This window comes from Leptonychotes weddellii, chromosome 2 (assembly GCF_054177405.1).
Source record: "Leptonychotes weddellii isolate Sample4059 chromosome 2, ASM5417740v2, whole genome shotgun sequence".
Taxonomy (NCBI): Eukaryota; Metazoa; Chordata; class Mammalia; order Carnivora; family Phocidae; genus Leptonychotes; species Leptonychotes weddellii.
The window spans coordinates 162,709,727-162,732,624 of NC_138370.1; the positions used below are offsets into that span (position 1 = coordinate 162,709,727).

Genomic DNA, 22,898 nt, shown 5'->3' on the forward strand with positions numbered 1-22,898 from the left:
GGGGAGGGTCAGAGGGAGGAGCAGACTCCCCGCAGAGCAGGGAGCCCGATGCGGGACTCGATCCCGGGACTCCAGGATCATGACCTGAGCCGAAGGCAGTCGCTTAACCAACTGAGCCACCCAGGCGCCCAAGTTTTGGGTGATTTGTTATGCAACAAGAGCTAACAAATACAAATTATCCGTGAAGGAGAGTGAGCGTGAGGATATGTGCTTCTCAAACAATAGGAAGATGTGGGTAGAGCCATTTCTCTGAGATGTCTCTTTGTTTTGTTTTGTTTTTGCTTTTTTCCCCCTAGATGTGCATGAGGTTGTCTTCACACAAAGCTTGGGTCAAGAAACAATCTCCATTATTTCTAAATATTTGAAACAAATAAAACATTACTGTAAGTTTTTCCACAGCCATGATGTAAGCCCTGAAAATATGACTGACATTAGTAAATATTTGCTTGTTTTCTCAACTCTTCTCTCCCTGGACAGAGATTATCTCTGAAAGAAGCTGAGTAGAGGCTAGCTAGAGATTAGTGATTACTAATGGCTTTCCAGTGTCCATTTCTCTCTTTTAGCTATGCCTTTAGATGGGTCCATGGCTGCTCATTTAGTAACTACATTTTCTGGCCTTTTCTGAAGGAGGTTTACAATAAAACCAATGACACGTAAGCTTTAGGATCCTTACTTGCAAAAGTCTGTTCCCAAACCCAGGAGGGACCCTCTCAATGTTTCACCTGATCTTAAGTTTTGGTGTGTGTTTTGTTTTGTATTGTCGTAAGTTTTGAAAATTTGTAAGAGTAAGATATTGTGATCACAATAGGTTAAGACTACTATGTCTTTGCCTTCCGGCTTTTTCTTTATTACACTTTGTGTTGGCTATGATGGAGTGGTCACAGGAGGTTTTGGGGATCTAGGGGAAGAGGAATTGGTGTCCATTTATTTTTCATTGAATGTGATATATTTGTGTGGTTTGCAGTCACCTCCTTGCAGAGTTACATTATCATTAGCCAGCCCAGTGAAGAGGTGGCCTTCAGGGCTCCTAAGTGTGTGGGTACTGGAGGGGAAAGTAGGTTTGAAGTGTGCAGAGCCAGAAGCTAGACTGTGGAAAGGTCTTTCAGGGATCAGATTGGAGTCCGAGGTTTCAGTTTCCATTGATGCCTAGTCAAAATGGAAGTTCTTTCCCATCTGGAATATAGTTATTCAAAGCGTACAATTATAAGCATTCTACACATTTTTCTTACTTTGATGAGAATTGCATGAAATTAAACTGATCAGAATTCCTACATGTGTGGTACATAAATCTTTAGCAGTTCTACAAATAGAGTATTTGTATCTTAAGTTACGTGTTTTATACATTTCAGAGTATCAGATGTTGCCTGATGTTGACATTACCAACAACGGATTGTGAAGCTGAAAGCAACTTTTCTAAACCATCAATAGTAAAATACAAAATTTGATAATCCATATTAGAGGAAATTATTTTTCTATTCTCACTATACAAAATGATAATTAGAGAATACTATGTGAAGAAGTAATCAGAATATATGGTCAAAAATATAGGAAAATAGTATTATGAAGGTTTAGTGGGATTAATACCATTATTTTTTTGGATTTTGTAGTATTTGTGGAAATTGACAGCTTTAAAAAATCTGTATATTTTGTGCATTCTAAATAAATATTAAATGTTATGTCTTTTAAATCTCAGACTCCACAAAACTTGGATATTTCCCTAGATATGTGACTAATTTCTGGTCGGTAGGATAGGAACAGAAGGGATATATATGACATCAGAGACACATTGTTTAAAACATGTTCTTTTTCCCCTTACCCTGAACTGGAATGATGGCTTGGTGGTGCTGTGATGGTTAATTTTGTGTGTCAGCTTGACACGGCCGGGGGTGCCCAGATACTTGGTTAACCATCATTCTGAGTGCTGTCTGCGAGGGTGTTTTTGGATGAGATTAATATTTGAATCCATAACCTGAGTAAAGCAGATTGTTTTTCCCAAGGTGGGGGTGGGTGGAGTTCATGCAATCCATTGAAGTCCTGAATAGAACAAAAAGGCAAGATAAGAGAGAAATCACTCTCTGTCTTCAAGCTGGGACACCAGCTTTGTCCTACTTTGAGACTCAGTGTTGGACTGGAACTTAGCCCATCAGCTCGCCCGGTTGTCAGGCCTCTGGACCCTGATTGGAACTATATATACCATCGACTCTGCCCTGTCTTCAGCTTGCTGGCTGTATAGACCCCAGGACTTCTCAGCCTCTACAATGGTGTGAGCCTTTTCCTATAGTAACTTGCTTTCTCTAAACGAGTTATAAAATAATGTTTTTGGGGCACCCAGGTGGCCTAGTCGGTTGAGCATCTGCCTTCCGCTCAGGTCATGATCTCAGGGTCTTCTCATTCCCTTCCTCCTTCTTTCATGATCTTCTTTCATTTCTGCCTATTGGGACCATGTGCTCTACTTCTGGTTAGCCCCAGATTCAGGAAGCCCTTCATTAGTGTATCAGTTATGGTTTCAGGACCAATGACTTAGACATCAGAGACTCAGAGTTGCTGGACTGTGAGCCCCTGAACGTCTGGGGTCATTCCTTGTTCATCCTGTGGTAAACAGAATTTACTTAACCTTTTGTAGTTTTAATCATCTATAGGATGGACACCATAATAATAGAACATACTAAATAAGACTGTTGTGAGAATCAAACAGGTTGGTACATGTAAAGAACACACACCTGCTAAGGACTGTTGTTAAGTGTTAACCCCTTAGTATTTTAGTGTTCCTTGTTAGTCACTACTTGCTAAGTGCCCAAATAAAAGAACAACTATGTGCCGCAATGCCAAACAGCTATCCAGGAGTCAGAGGTTGTGATTTCTAGAGCCAAGACATTGGTGTGATGGTGTGTAAATGGTGTCTGAAGTTTGCATGCGCAACAAAGGCTATAAAGTATGAAATGAACTTGGATAAGAGTGAAAGGAAGTTCAAATGGGTGAAAAGATTTTAAGGCAACAAGCAACAACCAGCCGCTGTAAGTCATAGCTGTCCTCAGTTGTGAGGAGTAGAAAACTCTGGAAGAATCGGAGTTGGGTAAACTTATTTCTGATTTCATTTATTATTTTTTTATTAAAGATTTTATTTTATTTATTTATTTGATATAGAGGGAGAGCCCAAGCAGGGGGAGTGGCAGGCAGAGAAAGAGGGAGAAGCAGGCTCCCTGCAGAGCAGGGAGCCCGACGCGGGACTCGATCCCAGGACCCCGGAATCATGACCTGAGCCGAAGGCAGACGCTTAGCCGACTGAGCCACCCAGGTGCCCTTATTTCTGATTTTAAAGAATGAAAATATTCCCTACGCTGCCAAGCTCACCCACACTTAGAAGACAAGGTGAAGCCAAGGCCTGACGGGTCGACCAGTAGAAATATAATGAACCACTTTTAGATTTTGATAGTTTGCTACAAACAGCAGGAAGAAGAATAAGTCAGAGGGGCAAGCTCTGTGTCCTACACACCAAACAGGATAACACCCAAACAAAGGGCAATGATTGCAAGACTAGTTGTGGGATGCCCTGGTACTGAGTTGCCTGTCCTTCATCAGAACCCAGGAGATAATGAGAAACTGTCTCATAACATCCTCTCGGGGAGAGAGAGAAGTGGGTGGGATTTGGCTTCCTAGCAGCTCCTTAGATGCCACCCACCCTCTCTGCACTCCAGGATGGTGTTCTGCCAGGACTCAGATAAGCTCCGATTCAAGCTTTGTTTATATGGATACCTGCAAGGTCGTCAGGCTGGAGCTGTTCCCCTGTGCTCAGCAGTAAACTTGGATGGATCTAAACAAAACTCTTTTAAACAGATCACTGATGGGAAAGAAGATGATTTGTGAACATCTAAAAAGAGAATGAGCGGGAGATATGATGCTAACAAGATAAAATGTGATGTAAGTGAATGTGCAATCGTGACTTTGGTTCTAGGAAACTGACCTTCCCATTAGTTGAGAATGGGACCTGGCTTAGCAGAAATCTCCAAAGAAGACTCATGAGTCAAAAAGACTCGGGGTTTTATTTACTGAATAGCTTAATGTGAAGGTATTGTGATCTGAGAACCAGAAGAGTATATGTGCTGTTAGCCTTTAGTATTAGGATGTATGTTTCCAACCCCATGGAAGCAGTTGGCTTAGTGTAACCCACGTGCAACCCACACACCCAGACAGTCACTTTGAGGACACATAGTTTAGGTTCAGGAGACTGAAAGTACTTCAAAGAAGTAAGGGTTTCTTAGGCTAGAGGAGAATCAAGATGTGTTATTATCATGCGTATTAAGTAAAGTCCTACTATGTGCTAGATATCCTGTTAGGTGCTTTACATGAATTATGGATTAAAACCTCATAATACCACATCAAATAATTACCATTATTCTCCTCATTTTCCACATGAGACAATGAAGATTCCATAAGATTCGGTAGCTACCCTTAGACGTCTTGCTCACTAGTGCCTGAGCTGGGATTTGAACCCAGGACTAACCCCAGGTCCATACTCCTTACCAGTACTGTAATTTCTCACTGCAATTTTCCAATATTTGAAGGGCTTTAATGCTTACAGGAGTATTATGGACTGAATTGTGCTCCCTCCCACTCACATGTCGAAGCCCTAACCCCCAATTGTGACTCTATTTGGAAATAAGGCCTTTAAACAGGTAATTAAAATGAAACGAGATTATAAGGGTGGGGGTCTAATCCAGTAGGACTGATGTCCTCATAAGAAGAGGTACTGGTGTGCACGCAAGCGGAGAAAAGACCACGTGAGGACACGGTGCGAAGGTGGCATCTGCAAGTCAAGGACAGAGGTCCAGTTGTATTCTGTTAGGGCGACCCTAGCAAACTGACAGAAGATGTGAGATTTGTTTTGTATTCAAAAAGTATTGAGGGGCGCCTGGGTGGCTCAGGCGTTAAGCGTCTGCCTTCGGCTCAGGTCATGATCTCAGGGTCCTGGGATGGAGCCCCGCATCGGGCTCCCTGCTCTGCAGGAAGCCTGCTTCTCCCTCTCCCACTCCCCCTGCTTGTGTTCCCTCTCCCTCTGTGTCTCTCTCTGTCAAATAAATAAATAAAATCTTAAAAAAAAAAAAAAAACGTGTTGAGCCAGGGGTATGAGATGGAGGAGCCCCCTGCTGTCGGGGACTCCAAGGAATAGCTCCAGATTGGAATCTGCCGAGAGACAGCTTTGGACTCAGTCACAGGAAGAACTTTGTAAGGAGTCTCCCAGAAATAGGCTTATTGGGTTGCCTTGGCTTAGAGATTTTTCTGCCTACAATACAATTCAAGTGTACCTAGCCTGGATGACACTTTCTGGGTGATGACAAAAAGATTTCAACGCTCAGCAGTTGGTTGGGCTAAATCATCTTTAAAGTCTCTCACACAATTTTTACCTCACTTATCTCTCTTCTTTGTACCCATTAAGCTTTTTAAAAAGCTTATTTTTTAAAAATAATTTTAGATTTACAGAAAAGTTACAAGGTTAGTACAGAGAGTTTCTTTATACACATAGTCAGTTTTCCTTCACATTAATATCTTACTTTACTGTGGTATATTTATCACAACTAACAAACCAATATTCCACTGAGCTTTTGAACATTTTTTTGGTTTTTTTTTTAGAAAAAAAAGACTATTTTGTCTTTAGCTTAACCTGAAGTGTTTATTTGCTTTGAAAATAACCATCAAAAGTACAAATGTTGGTTCTGAGACTTTTAACTGAGCAAAGAAATTTTAAGGAAAACGCAAAAATTTACCCCCCAAATTTCACAAAAGTGGGCAGAACAAAAGCTTTAGAGCCTTGAGAATGGACACATACCTCAAAATAGTAAGTAGTGTAGAATTCCAGAAATAGGATACATGTCTGAGGGGGGATAAAAAACAAGACAGTACTTCTGAAGCTCTGTTACTGATCAGAACTTAACTAGAATGAACTTAAGGTTAAGCAGGAACTCAGAGTTGCTTTCATCCTTGTTTGTTTGGTTTGGTTTGGTTTTTGTTAAAACACATAACCTTAATGGGAAAGCCAGATTTTACTTTGCTTTCTTTGTACTTAGGATAACAAGATTTCTTCCCCTACTTTTTAAGGGAACTAAAATAGAGAAATTCTTCGTGATTGGCTTCCAAAGCTTCCCAGACATACTTTTGAGTGCAGATGCTTGACCTTGAGCCCTTTGGCTCCCCACATGGAGCCATGGACCCACATGGACTGCAGTTTCCATGGTGCCCGTTACGTAAAGATTCTCATCAGGGCGCCACTTACTGAGACAAGAGGTGCTTGTCACAGAAGCACAAGAGTAACTACCTGACTTCCTTTTAGCACTGTTGACGACTTATGAATTTTTAGAATTAAAAACTATACAATGAAGGATATAAAGAAAGATTTCATCCTCTGGTTTTCCTAGGAAATTATCACTGGAAAAATGGACTGAAAACAATTTTCAACTGTCTTCTCTATAGGTCTTGGCATGTTGAAGACCTCTCCTTTTCCTAACCCACTTAAAAAAGACTAGTCTGTAAAATTCCAAGCTTTCCAAAGATACTAAAAATGTATTTTCCACTACAAACTGCAACCCCAGCAAGTAGATCTTGATGCAACTCTGTGTCACAAAAGAACCAACATGGTAACAAAAACTAAGCTCGTAAAACCCACACAGAAGAGGGAATGGTATGTTTAAATAGCAGCATCCATTTGGGCGTTGGATTATGTAACACATACGGAAAAAATAAAACCTTCTGCCCATTGTTGGAAACCGTTTTAGACATCACTCAGTTTGGCAGCCCTTCTTATCTTGTGAAAAGGCGAGGCTGTCTCTGTCATCTTCACTTTGTCATAACAAAGATGGTATTTGTCCCCATACTGTCATAACTGGACATGGGAACATGTTCAAGTCAGAGGAGAAACAGATTTTAATTCTACACAGATCTGTGCAGTAGCTAAGAAAAGTAGGAATAACTACAGTTATAGATGCATAATTGGCAAAGACCTTCATGAGTGATTACAGATAGTATAAGAATATTTTTAAATTAGTAGATGGCCGAATCAGTGTTAACACCTGAGACAAGCAGCAGATTCCATTAAACTAAGACAACGAACAGGGATGATTCATGCAGTAATAAGGACAAAAACATTACCCCTAATCTCATCTGGATATAATTTTCATTAGTCCTTAGATGAGGAAGGATTAGATATTAATAACTGATCCTAAAAATTTGCTGTCTACATGTTTGCATAATGCTCGTAGTAAATTGATATTGAGTAAATAGCAAAGAGTTCATTCTATATTCCAGGTTCAGTTTCAACTAATGCTTGTGTTGGTTTTCAAAATTCCAAGTCACTGAATCCTTGAGCAGTGGTTAAGGGTGATAGCTCAGTTGGGTAGTCACAAACTGGTACCACAATTGGGTAGTCAATTTGGGTACGTACAAATTGGGTAGCCAGTAGCTGTGGACCAAACCAGGTCAATGGCCTCCTCTCCAGATGCTACCGAACCAAGCATGTGTGTCTTCAGGACAGAGCCATACATTGCCCTGAGTTTGTTCGTCTCTGATCTGTGTTTCTCAAAGTGTGGTGGGCTAATGATCTGTATCAGAATTCCCAGAGGAACTTGTTTAAAAACACAGATCTGGAGGCTATGTCAGACCTAATGAATCAGAATTTCTGGGCATGTCCAGAAATCTACATTTCAGAGACACAATTAGCCTCTTTGAATGAGTGAAAACTACTGTTTTAGATATGGTCAACATCAAGGGGAATGAACTCTATATAGAAATTCTATGGGAAACCAAAAGATAATTACCAGTTTTTGATATGTCCACAGTAATGCTTCCATTGGTATCTATAGATGATTCTCTAGGAAGGCTTCATTTGGATGTTGAGCATATTTATAGTATGTTTCTACAGATAACTGTAATTAGCTACCTCAGGACCCATATGACATAACTATGCTATGTATCTGCAGATGATTTTCACATTACTCAAGCAATGTGTAAAGTAGTTATATAAAAACTTAATTGAAATCATACAACTGAGACAAATCCATTTTGTCAGTTCCCACATTTCTCTGTATATCTAACAACCACCTACGTACTCTCAGAGCAAGTTATAAGTGGTTTTATGAACCATCTGTGTAAATTAGGGTATTAAATGTAACTAGTTACTGTCACTCTCCTTCGAATCTAACAAATAATATTCTCAATATTGCATTCACCCAGCATCCACAACTATACTTTGTACTTTTATAGCTGGACCAACATAGAGACCAAAGAATGTTGATTTGCATGACATAATCTTTCTCTACGGGGTAATAATATCAAAATAATACCTATTTTTGAAATATTATCCAAAAGTGGCGGTGTTTAATTTTGGAGAAGTGGTATATCTGCAAAGCAAAGAACATGATATCCCAGCAGTATGGAGTGAAGATTCCAAGTGTGGCCTCTCTGGAACGGGACAGTCCAGACTCAGAATTCCAGTCCGAATTCTACTCCTTCTTAGCTGAGTACCCTCGGGCAAAATATTTAACCGCTCTGTGCTTCCGTTTCTTATCTGTAGAGTGGCAAACATAATTGCACCTCTCTCACTGGTTTGTATGATGATTACATAAGTTATAGACATAAAGGCTGACACCAGTGTCTGGTAGATAATAACTCAAAGTTAGCCATTATTATTATTAATCTGTTTGATAACATGCCAGAATTATGCCTCAGGTCATTCATCTGTTTTTGGTATATTTTTCTACACCTTTTTGTTCTCACTGGACTCTTGAGGGTTTTTTTTTTTTTAATTGAGATATAATTGACATAACATTATATTAGTTTCAGGTGTACAACATAATAATTTGATATTTGTATCTTTTGGAAAAGGATCACCACAGTAATTCTAGTTAACATCCATCACCGTACATAGTTGCAAGTTTTTTTTTTTCTTGTCCTGAGAACTTGTTTCAAGATTCACTTTCCCAGCTACTTTCAAATATGTAGTATCCTGTAATTAATTGTAGTCACTGTGCTGTACATTACATCCCCATGACTTACTCATTTTAGAACTGGAAATGTGTACCTTTGACCCCTTCAGCCATTTTGCCCACCTTATACTCCCCACTTCACATAACCACCAATCAGTTTTCCATATCTCTTGAGGGCTTTTCCCTCCCTCACCCCACACAATGCTGAAAAAAAAAAAGATTCAGACTATTGACTTGAATTCTAAACAAAGATTCTTGGGTCTGTTTTTGTTTTTGTTTTCTTTTTCTCATAGACCATAAGGTTGAGGGTTTGGGTTTGGGGCTGGAGAAGGAGAAAGAGAAAACGAAAGGCAGGGTGGTGACTCTGGAAGGAAAGAATGGGAAAAGGGACTAGGAATCCCCAAAGTAGGAGGGAGAGGAAAGGCCAGTCATCTGGAAATGATCCATGATAAGCACACCATCCAGTGTGGACACCTGCCAGCTGACCTCGCATGGACAGTTGAGCTACTCTCCAGCAGTCCTGAACACCTGGAAGCTTCTGCTAACAGGCTGAAGAATCTGGTCATCCTGAGTGGGTGTGAGAGCTTGAAGGGAGAACCATAGAGAACCAGTGGGGAATTTCCCTAAGAATGGAGCTGGAGGCAGACAACTGCTGTTGGAATTCAGATAAGCGAATCTAGCTACGTAATGGTAATGGGAAAATGTTAAATTGCAAAAAGGTCAAGCTAGAGTTTGGGTGGTTTTAATTTCCTTATTCTGGAATTATAGGAATTGCACAACCACATTATTTAATTACAGAGTAAAGTTTTGAGTATAGTTAAAAAAAATCAGTTCCTTCTCAAATAATTCTTCTCTCTAGCATTTTTAATATGTCCCTCTTTAAATGGATCATTTTCCTTTAACCTTTAACAAAAACAGCTTTTTAAAAAATCTTGCAAATTACTTTCTCATGACATGTATCTCCTCAACCTCCCACCACCAGCTACCGTGTCTCATAGCTTTTATTTGCATTTTCCAAAATCACTGATGATCTTGTCTATACAAATCTCAGTCATTGTTTTCCTGGACTTCTCAGAAGTATTTGACACCCAATCCTTTGTCTACTTTCTTGAAATCAACTTCCTTTAATTTCCACAATATGGCAGTACACTAATTTCCCCACTTTGTAATTCACCTATGATATCTTAGGGGTCATCCTTGGCCTCAAGAAACTTACAATCTGGTGCCAGGTCTGACGTTTTGGCAGACATTGCTAAGCGGCTGGCCCAGCCTCAGTGCACAGACCTTTTCTCCCCAGCCATTTACTTCGATGCATCTATTAGTACACAGGTGTCAAGCTGGGCACTACCCAGTAAGTGGTAGAGCAATGTCCTACAGGAAATGGACACAGTAGAAGTCATCTGCATGAAGGAGATAGGGAAGATTTATGCAGGATATGACACTTGGGATGGATGTCTAAGGATGGGAGAAATTTCAACAGTAAGAAGTGGAGAAGAGATTCCACATGGATGAACTGCTTGAGCGGTGACACAAAAGTAGAAAGATACTATTCTTAACTGTCCTGGGATGAAGAACTGTCACTGGGATGAAGCCGAAGATGTGAACTCTAGTAGATTGCTGGGGACAGGGAGCACATAGATCAGGGGTGAAGGCTATGGAACCTGGACTATTTCATGTAGATAATACACAGGAGCCATTACAACTTATGGACACAAGAGTGTCACTATTAGAGTTATGTTTTAGAAAAAGAACTCCAGCATCAGTGTGGAGAACATGTTAGTGGGAAGGAGAGATTGGTGGTGGGATATCTGTTGATTTTTTTATGGATCTCATTCACCATCGGTCATACATTGCTTTCTTGGATTGTTTATCTTTTCTGTGCTAAATGTCATGCCTTGCCCTCCATGATAAACTATTTAAGGCAGGGACCACATCTTGTTTTTCTTTTAAGCATACTATAAGCGTACAGAGAAGTTATCACCCTGCCTTGAACATTATAATTTTCATTGTTATTAACATTTATTGAGCACCTCTGTGCTATACACTAATGCAAAGTCAATTACATGTAACATCTCCTTTAATCCTCATATGATTGCCGCCATTTTATACATGTGCAAACAGATATTTAGAGAATTAGTCATTTGCTCCAAATCATATGGTTGGTAACCAGTAGAGCTGGGATTCAAAACAAGTTCTTTGTGACTCCAAAGTTATTAACAGCATTGTTAAATGGACTGTCCATAGTGGCCAATCAATAAATACTTTTGAGTGATTGGATAAATAAAAATGGTGGATCACAGAATAAATTCTTGGTTTGAGTTGATCTGTATAGGCAGTTAAACGTATTCATTCGTATCGGGAAGATATATCCAGTGTTTGAATTGTGCAAGTGTATCTATCCAGTATTTTCAAATAATAAAGTTAATAATAATGGTATGAGGCATTACTTATATGAGTAAACATCATTAAAGAACCAAATAGTAAATAATGTCAGTACTCTATCCAGATTTTGTAATACCCCTTGTCACTCTTCCTTTGTGTCTCCAGACTTCAGTGTGCTTTTATTCCCATCATTCATAATCTATAGTGATTTGGGGGGAGACTTTCTTTGGTCTACTGGAACATTCTTTGAACACACAGGAATTTATGTTCCTCCTGGGTTGACCCTTTGGCAATGCTCTTTGCCAATGGAGTTTCAAAGCCCTTCTTTCTTGACTCAGATTAGAACAACTCTCAGGTGATAATTTCTTCTTCAAAGTCCCCTATGGGATTAGGCTATGTGGGATTTTGCTTGAGATCATACCCTTATGTGGCTTCCTCCCCTTCTCTGTCCTCCTTCCTTCAGCCTGTTGTTGGTTTTACTGATGAGCATTTCCTTGATAAATCCCTTGCGTGTGAACCTTCATCTCAGGATCTGCTTCTGGGAAGTTGACCTAGGAAAAAATATACATTAAAATCTAATGAGTATTCTCATTTTTTCCCTCTTTCTTTTCAATGTTCAACATGGTATGTGTGCCTTTGTAATTTGTTTAGGTGGGAAGGAATCAACGACCAACATTACATGCAGTGTCCTATTAGGATGCCTTCTGTTACGATATGACTTTTCATAAGATTTGATTTGACCTTTGATACTTTTTGTAGCAAACCATGCAGAAAAGTTTTCTGCTGAGTGTGTTCATGTATAAAAGTGCAGCTTATGTGTATTTGTTGTAATGAAACTAGAAATTGCCTTAAAAATTCCACTATTGAATTTTTAGGAGTTTGAAAGTCTAAGTTCTAAGTTGTATTCCAAATATAGCCAATGTGCTTTTTAAAAATGGGTACATTTTGAATTCACATGGTTCAGATAATTCTGTTTCTTTCAGCATTATGAGCAAAACATTGATATGTTTTCTTCCTTCATTTCCCAAGCTGCGCATTTTATTTCTTCCAGCAGGACCATGGGTAAGCAAATCATTCCAAATTTAGCACATTGGAAATGTCTCATGTTTAAATCAGAGATGTTTTTATGGGTTGTGTGCCTTTTGCTAACTTTATCTCCCACTTTGCTTCAGGTAATATTCTGAATGATGGCAGTTTCTTCTGCATCCAGACTGGTGATGGTGTTCAACTCTCAACATGGCCAGGTCATAATAAATAGACTTTAAATAGAGCTCAGTAGCGCTCATGATTTGCAAACTGGCCCCTCTTCCCTCCAGCCTGAGATTGTAAATGATTAGATTGTAGGTGATTAATGTGACCCTATCAGCATCCTAATCCTGTCTAGGTGACTGACTACTGTTGACATGCCGTGGCACAACCTAACCTAGAAATTCTCCTTGGACTTGGAGGGCAACAGCCATGGGGGAGGGGAGCAGGATTTTAGTGGACGAAAAGATGTATTTTCATTCTTAGTCCCTTTTGAAATACTTAGTTACTTCGTGTGTCTTGGTGGTTACATTTTAAATTCCGATTAGAGTATATTCTAAAGCCTTACACTGGAGTAGATGCTCTCCTATTAACTGTTAGCTGATCCCCCAGGATAGAAGGCCAGTGTGCCGTAATACAGAAGAACCACAGTAAGACGGAGAGACAGATGAAGAGAAGAGGACTAATACCCAAAAACGAACAAGGAGAAATCTGTCAAGTTCTAGGGCCTGTTGGATGCTAGGCATGAGAGAGGAAACTATAGGGCAGGCAGTGAGCTCAGGCAGGGATGGAGGGGAAGGGGAAGGAAGGGGCAGAAATGAGACAAGAAGATTTGGGACTTTGGCAGTATTCTGAGCTGAGATGGTAGGGGCTGCCTTTTAATGCCTTGGTGGTTTGATCCATGTTAAAACTGTAGGACCAGGGGCGCCTGGGTGGCTCAGTCGTTAAGCATCTGCCTTCGGCTCAGGTCATGATCCCAGGGACCTGGGATCGAGCCCCACATTGGGCTCCCTGCTCCACGGGAAGCCTACTTCTCTCTCTCTCACTCCCTCTGCTTGTGTTCCCTCTCTCACTGTTTCTCTCACTGTCAAATAAACAAATAAAATCTTTAAAAAAAAAACAAAACAAAACTGTAGGACCAGACAAACAAGTACTATATTAAAATTCTCTTACATAATAGTTAAGAGTGATTCACTCTTTATAATTGAGGGGCACTGCAGTAGGCAGTGGGTTACAAATAATAATAATGATAATCAGCATCGTTGTGATAATAATAGTAATAAAAATAGCTTACACTTACATAGGGCTTACTGGTATGGTACATATTATGTGCCAGATACTTTTCTAAAGGCTTCACGTATATTAACTCCTCACAACAGCTCTCTGAGGTGGTACCATTCTTTTTGTTTTTGTTTTGCAGTTGTTGCCTTTTTAATTCCCATCTTATGGACGATGAAGCAGAAGCCCAAGCAGGTAAAGTGCTTTGCTCAGCGTCACTCGGTACATGGTGGAGCCAGCCTTCAAGCCCCAGGCAATGTGGCGTCAGAGTCTGCAGAAAACGGCCCTCAGATAATCTGCTGTTAGGTGGGGAGGCAGGAAATACATTAACCATGTCAATGACCATATAACCCACTTTGCCCTAAATATTGAATTAGTGCTCTACACAGTAGGTGCCCCAGAGGCCTGGAGCTGGGAGAGAATGTTGGGTGTGGCCATTTGTAGAGGTGACAGGACTTGAAGGATTCGAAACTCAAACTCCAGCTGCATCACAAAGGGCGTTCGTTGGTGGCATAACTGAAAAACCCAGGAGTTCATCTGGCATGGGCAATATCTCAGGATGCAAACGATGACATCAACAATATTTGTCCTTTGTTCTCCTGGATTTCCTTTTTTCTGTTGGCTTAATTCTCAGCAAAGTCCTCTTCCCGGGAGCCAGATTGCCCCTAACAGCTGCAGGAGCACATGCAGTCTGCTTTACGCCACCAGTAAGGAGCTCCCTCTGCCTCCATGTTTCCAGAAGCACTTCCAGGACCCGATGGTCACGGGTTCGAATTTCCATGGCTTCAGTGACATATCTGCTTCCTGAGCCAGTTACTGCGTGTGGGCCTGGGTTATTTATGCCTCCCTTGCCCAAGGGTGCCCCTCCCCAAATTATATGGATTAAAAGTATAGGAGAGGTTTCCCAAAGGAATATATAAATGCGGTTGCCAGAGGAAAGGGAGATGATGGATTATGGGAAAAAAGAAAGCAAAACACCAGATCTCTTGCCCCTATATTCCCAGGTGATGTGTTGACTGACCAAGTCAAGGACCCAGACAACTAAAATAAAGGAAGCATGTAAAGGTGCCAGAACCCCTTGGGCAGTCAGAGAAGGAGGGCTTGATGGAGAAGTGGGGATTTGCGTTGGATTTTTAAGGACACATTTGAGAGGTAAGGCTGAGGGATATAAAGAGAAGGTAAAAGTCTTCTTCAGTGTATGGAAAGGCAGTATTAAAGCCCTATAAGGCAAAATAGAATGTGTTCTATGTAGTTCAGTATGACAGGAAGAGAATGAGATAGAGAAGGTAAAGCTGAGAAGTTTGATTCGGGCCAGATTATGGAGAGACCTTGAATGCCTTCCTAAGAAATATTTAAATTTTATTTATTTACTTATTTTTTTTTAAAGGTTTTATTTATTTATTTGAGACAGAGAGAATGAGAGATACAGAGAGCACATGAGAGGGGGAAGGGTCAGAGGGAGAAGCAGACTCCCTGCCGAGCAGGGAGCCTGATGCGGGACTCGATCCAGGGACTCCGGGATCATGACCTGAGCCGAAGGCAGTCGCTTAACCAACTGAGCCACCCAGGCGCCCTTTATTTACTTATTTTTAAGATTTTATTTATTTGAGAGAGAGCATGAGCAGGGAGAAGGGGTAGAGGGAGCAGGAGAAGCAGACCCCCTGCTGATGAGGGAGCCCGACGTGGGGCTTCATCCTGTGACCCCGGGATTATGATCTGAGCCACCCAGGCGCCCCCTTAGATTTTATTATGTAGGCAGTGGATAGCCACTGCACATATTACTGCAGAGAAGTCAAGTAAACCCAACACTGATTTAAGAAGATCAATCTAGAGAAGATGGCTAGCACCTCAGGGATTCACAAACCCTTTACTAATTTCATGATTGGCATATCCATGCATCTGAGATTTGTTAGAGGAAATCACACAGTGGGGCAGATATATTGATAAATCCTGTTCATCAAACTCAAGTGTATACACAGCACTGCTGAACAATCCTATTAACTTTCTTTAACTTTCTGGAATAAGTATTTTATATATTTTCTACTTTGCCTAAGCACTCTCTCCTGCCTGTCTTTTCCTTGACTCTACTCCACATCTGTCCAAACTCGCTTCCATTTCCACCTGGACTTTTGAAATGCCATATTCCAAGGTGATTCCATCTTTGCTTTGTCTTTGCCCCATCCTCTGGCACTAGGGTACTAGGAGTGATCTGGTAGAGACAGTCTTACAAAAATAACTTAGTGAAGTCCCAGAGGAAAGGAAAGAAACAAAAGGTGGGTAGAAGGATACTGAGCATGCGTTTAGGTTGAAGAGATGAAGCCAGCAGAGAGAGTTATGATGCAAAGAACACCAAGGGGGCTAAGTATTGGAGCAAGGGCGCAGGGCAGAGAAGCATCATGGTACTGTGATAGAGACACCTATTACGTTAAAGTGGGTGCAAAGGAGCAAAGACTTCCTGAATGTCATAGCTGGCAAAATGGTAAACCTGCCTGCACTGCAGGTTTCCTCCCCTGATCTCAGATCTGGGGATGCTACAGAGGTGAGGAGGTACTATTCAGCACTTTGTTTAATCACCTTTTAGGCCTTTCTATGCTTATTGGCATTTAACTGTGACCCACTGAACGTTAGCCTTGTGGAACATACATTGTACTGGGAACCGAGAGGCTCATGTCAAACTGTAAGAATCTCCTGGGCGATATAAGGAAGAGTACAGAGTAATACACATGGGAAAGAGGTTGGGGAATCTTCTTAATTTGTACTCTTTTTTTCGTTGGTGGTTTGTTTTTTATGCCTGAGCCACAGTGAGGCCCCAAACCCACAGATCCAGCTCAGCCTTGGCCAGGCTTCATGCAGTCTTGTTCAAATGGTGCTGACATTTAGCCTATTTAGGAGCATCCAACCTTAGAACCAGGCAGAGGGGCCGAGTCCAACTACACTGCTTATAAGAAGACAGTGGGGTAGTGTTTTAGCACACGTTTCTTGGAAACTTAGCAAACAGACATAAATTAAGTGTAACAGAAGATTAGAATAACATTGGGACACCTAGGTGGCTCAGTCGGTTAATCGTCTGCCTTCGGCTCAGGTCATGATCCCAGGGTCCTGGGATCGAGCCCCACATCGGGCTCCCTGTTCTGCGGGAAGCCTGCTTCTCCCTCTTCCTGCTGCTCGCACTGCTTCTGCACTCTTGCTTTCTCTCTCTCTGTCTGACAAATAAATAAAATCTTTAAAAATAAATAAACTTAAAAAAAAGATTAGAATAACATAATTAATATGCTCAGGATAATAGACTTATACAGAAATACAAATACAAAATATACATAGAAAATTTTTAGCATTGCTGAATGCTCATAAAGCACAACTGTAAAAACGCAATGTGACAATAAAGGGGTTTTTTTTGTTGTTGTTTTTTTATTTGTTTTTTATTTTTTATTTATTTATTTTTTAAAGGTTTTATTTATTTATTTGCCAGAGAGAGACACAGCGAGAGAGGGAACACAAGCAGGGTAAGTGGGAGAGGGAGAAGCAGGCTTCCCGGAAAGCAGGGAGCCCAATGCGGGGCCCGATCCCAGGACCCGGGGATCATGACCTGAGCCGAAGGCAGACGCTTAACAACTGAGCCACCCAGGTGCCCCTTTTTTTGTTTTTTTAAAAGATTTATTTATTTTTTTATTAGTTTCAGAGGTAGAATTTAGTGATTCATCAATTGCATACAACACCCAATGCTCATTATATCAAGTGTCCTCCTTAATGCCCATCACCCAATTACCCCATCCCCCCACCCACCTCCCTTAGATTTATTTATTTGAGAGAGAGTGTGCATACATGAGAGTGTGCTTGAGTGGGGGGAGGTGCAGAGGGAAAGGGGGAGAGAATCTCCAGCAGACTCCCCACTGAACACGGAGCCCAACATGGGGCTGGATCTCAGGACTCTGAGATCATGACCTGAGCCGAAATTGAGCTGGATGCCCAACCAACTGAACCACCCAGGTGCTCCAGTAAAGTTTTAACCACCAAGAGAATCAACATAACAGGAAAATTCGATCAAATTAGAAATCAGTGACAAAAGGAAAGCTATAAAACTGGCACAGTTTTGGAAACTAAAATCATAATATTAAATAACCCTTGGGGAAAAGGACAAATAATGATAAACTGATGAAATAATTAGAACGGATTTACAAAATTATCATATGACAGAATTTATGGAATATGGCTAAGGCAGTATTCAGTGGAAAATGTATAGCTTTAAAAACATTTACAACAGTAAAAACTGAAGTCGAATGAACTGGTTGTTCAATGAAAAAAAGAATTAACAATGTGTAATGTTAAACCCAAATAAGAAATAAAACAATTTATGACAGTAAGTTAACATTTATATTATAATATTTATTGCCCCAGGCACTGTTATTGATGCTTAACTCACTTGATCCACAGTAATAAAGATAAATGCAGAGATCAATGAAATTGAGTAAAAGTAATACAGAATATTAAATCAAAAATTAAAATAATTAAAGTGTTTAAAACTGTTAAAACAAATAAGATCAATTTTTGCATTGAGTCTTACCAAATTACCAAGGAACAGATACTTCCTACCATACTGATTTATTTCCAGAAAACAAAGACATGCCCAATTCATTTTTCCCCAGTTCTATTAAGAAAGAGTTGACAAACATCAACTATATAGGTTTAAGGTGTACAGCATGATGGTTTTGTTTAGACCCAATTTGTTTTATGAGACTAGAAAAACCATTCTTCCAAATACAAAGATATGAGAAAAAATTATAGACCCTTTTCATATAAGTGACTAAATGCAAATGAGATATTTATTAAATCCTACAGTGTAACAATGTATCATAATTAGGGTTTATCTCAGGAATCCAAGTATGGGGGACGCCTGGGTGGCTCAGTCGATTAAGCATTTGCCTTGGGCTCAGGTCATGATCCCAGGGTCCTGGGATCGAGTCCCGCATCAGGCTCCTTGCTCAGTGGGAAGCCTGCTTCTCCCTCTCCCACTCCCCCTGCTTGTGCTCACTCTCTCCCTCTCTGACAAATAAGTAAATAAAATCTTAAAAAAAAATAAAAAGGAATCCAAGTATGGTTTATAACAGATTTACTACAGCAAATGGATTAAAGGAGAAAAATCACATGTTAACTGAATAGATGCAGAAAGTGCATTTGATAGCATCCAATTCCTATTTGTGATTGAAAAATAAAATCTGGACAACTAGAAATGAATGGAAAATTACTTAACTTGATTAAAATTCACTACAAACGTTATGTAATGCCATTTAATAATATGAGGATCCCCACTCCCACCATTACTTTTCATCACAGAATTGGAGGTCCTGACCAATGCAACAAGATAAAAAAAAAAAAAAAAGAAACATATCAAATCAGGATGATTGAGATTATGCTACACTTCATAAAACCTAAATGCTTTAATTGCTTAAAAACCACAAGAGTGGAGGCCTGGGTGGCTCAGTCAGTTAAGGGTCTGAAAGAAATGGGCACAAAAAAGTTTTCAACCTACTCCTATCTCAAAATACTGCTTTTCTGTTTCTGTTCTATTCCTATATGATTCCACTTGCCCCAAAATACTAAAAAAGTATATTGATATTAAAGATAACATGTTTATGGGGCACCTGGGTGGCTGAGTCAGTTAAGCATCTGCCATCGGCTCAGGTCATGATCTCAGGGTCCTGGGATAGAGTCCCCACATGAGGCTCCCTGCTCAGTAGGGAGCTTGCTTTTCCCTCTCCCTCTGGTCCTCTCCACTGCTCATGTGCTCTCTCTCCCTCTCTCTGACAAATAAATAAAATCTAAAAAAAGTTTAAAAAAAAAAAGTTCTTTTTTTTGGTCATTTTTATTTTTATTAAATATACTCTCTTGGCACAAAGAACCAGTCCCTCTAAAAATAAATAAATAAATAAATAAATAAAATATATAAACAAAATGTCTTCATGACATCAAAAGGTAACTCCAGATCAGGACGACACCAGTGGGGAGGGGTGTGACCTTGGAGGGCACCAGCTCAGCTGTGTGCGGGGCTGGGGGTGGGGGGTGCTGCCCAGGCCCACTCTGCTGCGAGCCACCTTGGGGAGGCACACAGGGGCCAGCAGGACCTGGAGGCCCTGCCTTCTGCTGCCTGGCCTGCAGCTCAGCATAGAGTGCTGCCCAACCATTCATTTGGTCTCACCTGCCTGGAGTGGACCCCCAGCCCCTGCTACTTTCTCTCACTGGGAGACCCTTGGGTCCCCAGCCCATGTCCCTATGAGCAGTCCCTGCCTCTCCTGTCCAGCCTGGCAAGGCCGGGAGAGGAGGTGGGAAGCCCACCCAACAGGACAGCCATCATGGGCTGCCTGGGACCCTTGGGAGGAGCCTGGGGCTGGCTGGCGGACCCGTGCAAGGAAGGACAGAGAGGGGTCTTCACACCCACAAGTCCAAGGCAAGAACAGAAATGGGACAGAACAAAGGGGAGAAGTGAAAGCCATGACTGGAAATGTGCGAGGGGCAAACATGCCTTCTCAGACCCTTTCACACATCCTGGCTGTGGAGCCATCTGTGAACACTGACCCTCTGGTCACCCTCTGCCTGGAACCAGATGGCACTGGTCAGGGTTTACTGTGACTAGAGCCAGGGTCAGCCGGATTGAAAAGCAAAACCAAAAGAAATCAAGAAACTCAGCAGGCCCCTGGGGACTTCTCCGTGAGCCCAGTTCCCCTGGGCTCCTCTGATTCCTCCCAGCTTCCTTCTGGCCCCCATGCCACACACTGTCTCAGGGGCTCCCACTTTAGGAAGATCAAGGCTACCAGCTACCTCCCAGCACTCCGCTCATGGAAATCAGACAACCCTGTGGGCCCTACATTGCCCCGTGTCTTGGCCAAGCGCCCGCCCAGGAGGGAAGCCAGGGATGTGCCAGATGCCCCCAGGTTACGACTCAGACCCAGACCCATGGCGATTCCTCAAATCCTACAGCCTGGAGGAGGCGTGACCCTCTTGGGACCATTACAAACTGGCAGGTGGGCAACAGAAGGGAGAACGCACTCCTGGGGCCTGACTTTAGCCATGGAGTCCAGGATCCAAATAATGCTCTTGGGAGAAGGCTGTTCCCCAGCCGGAGGCTCTGGTGATAGAGGAGTCACGTCCGCCCGCTGGGAAGCAATGGTAAAGGCGCGACAGGTGGGGTGAGGGCGGGGACCGGGAAGAGGCTACATTTAGAGCTCCAACTGAGTTAAGAGTCTGGCCCCAGCTCACCAGGGTCCGGAGGCCCGCTTCTCTATACACTCTGGAGCTCCCTCCTTCCCGTGAGCATAGGGGCAGGCCAGGTCTGGCTCTGAGCCCCCGGGGCAGAGGGTCACTAGAACTAGAAGCATGTCCAAGGTCACAGAGCGCCAGGAATTGGTGCTGGTCACTCCCAGCTCGGGGCATTTAGGGCAACGCCTCCAGGAGGCAGTGCCAGCCCTGGGGAGGAGGGATGGGGAGACTGTGGGAGCCCCGCCCACCAGTCCCGTTGTATTTCAAGGGCCGCTGGTTTTACTCTTGGACCTCTGGGACCCAGTACAGGCCCCCCAGCTTGTTCTACAAGGTGTTCCAACGTGGCTCGTAGGGTGGAACCAAGCCCACCCTCACTCCCCCGGCTCAGAAACAAAAGGGGTCAGCAGTTCGGTGCACGTCGAAGCTCGGCTCCCTGTCTCAATAGCGGCTGGCCGGCGCAGGGCCCCTAGCTCTGCAGGTGCCACAGAGGGGCCTGCATGAGGTCCAAGATGGTGAAGCTGGTGCCCACGGCGATCGGGCCCCTGAAGCAGTTCCTGGGCCACGCGCGGCGCCCTCCTCCCGCTCGCTGGCACACGATGGAGGCGTGCGGGTGGCGGGTGACCCGGGGGTCTGCAGGCGCCGCGGCACCACGGCCGGCGGGTAAGAGGCCGACTGGCGGCTGAGACCCGCGCAGACCCCAAATATCCGGCGCGCAAAGGGCCGGGCTGTGGGCTGGCTCTTGAGCGTCTCGTGGGGGAGGAAGCTCCGCCCGGAGTCGGCCCTGATCCCCAGCACCGTGGGCGGGAATCTCTGGTAAAGGGTCTTCGGGCCCTCTTCTCGGGAGATGCGGCGGAAGACGGGAAAGGTGCTGCTGGATATTTACTTTGGAGTCAACGGCCATCCCCGCTCTGACCGGTCAGCGAAGCCGCTGTCTCTGCAGCGGGGGCGCCCGGGGGGGAGTGGGGCTCCCCGTGAGCGCTCGGCTGGGGGGCGGCGCAGAGCACCCCGAGCTCCCGCGCCCCAGGCTGAGAAAGCCCTCGTGGCGGTAGGATGGAGTAGAGGAGCTGGAAGGCCTTCTTGGCAGAAAATAGTTCTGAAGACGCTTGAAAGAGGATTTGGGGTCGGTCTGGGGGAGCTACCCCCGATTTGGCGAGAACACTGGCCTCGATTTCCCTTAGACCTAATTCCAGAAGGGAGGGAGCTGAGAACTTGCCTGTGGATGGGAAAGGTGAGGGCAGGACGGCCTGGCAGAGCCCCGTGGCCCCACCCGCGGACAGGAGAGGCAGAAGTGAAATCCTAATATGTACCCGGAAAGGGGAAGATAGGGAAATACTGGTGGGCCTTTCTGATGACTACCACATAAGTATATTAATAGGAAAAGGAGACAAGACACAAAACTGTCCTTCTTTATAGATTTATGAGTTCTTATATAAGCCAACAAGAAATAAATTAATAAATTATTATAACTAATAAGATCTTGTAGCACTGTTGCTGAGACATGAGTTTACAAAAACAAACAGTGGTACTAATCATCACCTGTTTGATAAAGTAGATTACTCTCTCCTCCAAACACTTGACTGACTTGGCTTTTCTAAAACTGTAGCCCCCTGGTTTTATACCACCTTCACTGGCTGCTCGTCTTAATCTTTTTTCATTTCCTCTGCATCTTGGTGCCTTCTTAATGTTGGAATATGCTAACATCAGTCTTTGGACATTTTTGGTTTTCTACTCTCTCTCGCTTGGTGATTTCTTTTAGTCTTTTAAGTCGATGTGGCAATGTTACTCATATTTATATGTCTTAGACAGATCTTGCCTCTGAATTCCAGACTCACATATACAACTGCCTGTTCAAATCCCAGTGTCTGATGACATCTAAAAGGGATCTTTTTGATCCCTTTATATAATGGCATCTAAAAGGTTAAGGGAGTTTTCTTTCCTTAATTTGTTCTTCAGGCAGTCTTTCCCATTTAGTAAATGACAACTCCATCC

General features: G+C 42.6%; 1 long non-coding RNA gene and 1 pseudogene across 2 annotated transcripts in view; one reads left to right on the forward strand and one right to left on the reverse strand.

The window, feature by feature from the left end:
* LOC145720226 (uncharacterized) overlaps positions 1–22,898 on the forward strand; it is a 51,107-nt gene that overhangs the window by 21,830 nt on the left and 6,379 nt on the right. Inside the window, exons 2-3 of one of the 2 annotated variants that reach the window (XR_014143085.1) lie at positions 12,527–12,598; positions 13,801–14,810. This is a non-coding gene — a long non-coding RNA (uncharacterized LOC145720226). Of the gene's footprint in view, positions 1–12,526; positions 12,599–13,800; positions 15,038–22,898 lie in introns of those variants that run through there. The other variant, XR_014143084.1, reaches the window with a different exon arrangement.
* Positions 21,376–22,610, reverse strand: LOC115940356 (mitochondrial coenzyme A transporter SLC25A42-like; annotated as a pseudogene).